Raw genomic sequence first — 2,148 nt, 5'->3', positions numbered from 1 at the left:
CTCAAATTGATTCACTGTGAGTAGAAAACCTGAATTATTCAATGACCCTGGGGGAATTCCCCCCCACCTTCCTAATGATGCTGTGTGCAAATAGTTAGAAAAATGGGAATTTTTAAGTTTTGGAAAAAGATAATCTTGTTTTATAGAGCTGTTGCAGAGCACAGATATATCATGCTGACATTTCATCAATTAATTTACAAATGTAGTGTGATGCTGACACAAAACTTGATAAAAAGGGGTTTAGAATACTTGAACAGAAATTTGGGTAAAAGATGATCACTGGGTTAGAATATCATTAAAATACTATGTTTGCAAACATTTAATGTCATGAGAAAATGTATTATGTTTAGTGAAAAGGGATGGCACATATCCTTATATTCAACAGCATCCTTTTTGTTAGTAAAAAAAAAATGTAAATATTAGCTTGGTGCAAAAGTAATGGTGGCTTCTGCCATTACTTTTGCACCAGCCTAATATTAACAATAGTAAAACCTGGGTAGTACAATTGTGAGTGACTTTTGTGTTTTTCCTTGTGCCTTTGTCTATTTTTGAAATTCTCTACAATGATTATGCATTATTTCTATAATTAGAAAAGGAATATTATTTAAAAAGAAGACTCTGGCCATATCAAGATGGAGGCAAGAATATTGCAAAATTGAATTGTTTATGAAAAAAGATTGGTTAGACAATTTCCCATGGCTAACTTTGTCCTTAGTAAGCTTTGGGAGGTTTCACTTTTTATTTCTTTTCTTCATTTTCGATTTAGTCCCTTAAAACTTTTTTTTTTTAATGGGTGAGTTCTATCTACTCAAGTTGTGAAGGACACCTAATTAGAATGTAGCAGGCAGAATATTCCTAATTGGAATATTCCCTAGGTGATGTTTTAGTGATGAGCTTTCTGTTTTAATTTTTTTGTCTGCTTCCTGTAATGGATCAAAAATGGAAGAAGGCTGGTTTACTGAACATTCAACAGCAAGTAACTTATAACAAAAGTTTAAGGTATATAAACAGAAATTCAATAAATTAATTAGAAAACACTGTTGGACTTTAAAAATAGGAAAACTTTACATGCTAACTTGTATTTAGATTAATATCAAACTAACAAATTGAATTTAGAACTATAGAGGTCTCTCCCTGCATACAACAGATACTCAATAGTACGTGAAAAAATGAATTTGTTTTTAAAACTTTATTAATTTGTACTCCACTTATCTCTCATGCCCCAAAGAGATTTCATCAAGGATTCTAGAGTATTCCCTCTCCCTTTTGTTCTTAGTCTTAACAGATAATATTCTTACTGTGTAAGATCATTGTACCATTCTCCAATGTTCTACATCTTCAAAAAATCCACTTAAAGCACCTGAATTTCAAAATAATGTAGTATTTTAAGGATTACTTAAAATTCTACTAGGAATTTGTGAATAATGTTGGTCACATATATTAATTAAATATCAGTAATACATATATTTTAGATATTGCTTTGTTGAGAGGAGAGAAAAATTTAATGTATTAATTAATAAAGCATTCAAATTCTGAAAGTATTGTGAAAAGGAAGAAAAATCACTTGAGATTTTTAATACCCAATGATAAATGCTGTTAATATTTTGGTGTGCATACTTCTGGTATTATTCCTGTTTGCTTATATATTTTAACATATTGGGATCACATTATACATATCATTTTAGATCCTGATTTTTTTCATTTAACCATATAGAAGGCATTTCTAGTATAATAAATATTCTTCTACAGCATGATTTTAATGATTGAATATTACCCCATCTGATGACTGTATCATGATTTATAGTCTTCATTGTCTGGGCTTATTTGTAGCCATCCTTCTTGGGAAGGATTTCCACATATTGGAAACAACTTGAGTGTTGTGATCGAAGCTGTTTCTCCTTTAGGGGCTACCCCAAGCCCAGTAATGCTGTGGTTCTTGCAGACTCGTAGAGGTCTGCCTTGATGCTCTTGGACAAGAACCGGCAGAATTCTCTGTATTAACAGGCAAAGACTCTTTTTCTCTTCCGTTTCTCCCAAACATACAGAGTCTTTCTAAAGCTGGGGGTGAAGTGACACAAGCACCCCTGTGGCCACCAGTGCTTTGACTATGCTGGCTCAGACCTGAAGCCAGCATAGCACTGGGTCTTG

This window comes from Pongo pygmaeus, chromosome 1, assembly GCF_028885625.2.
Source record: "Pongo pygmaeus isolate AG05252 chromosome 1, NHGRI_mPonPyg2-v2.0_pri, whole genome shotgun sequence".
NCBI lineage: Eukaryota > Metazoa > Chordata > Mammalia > Primates > Hominidae > Pongo > Pongo pygmaeus.
Note: the sequence above shows the minus strand (reverse complement) of the source record.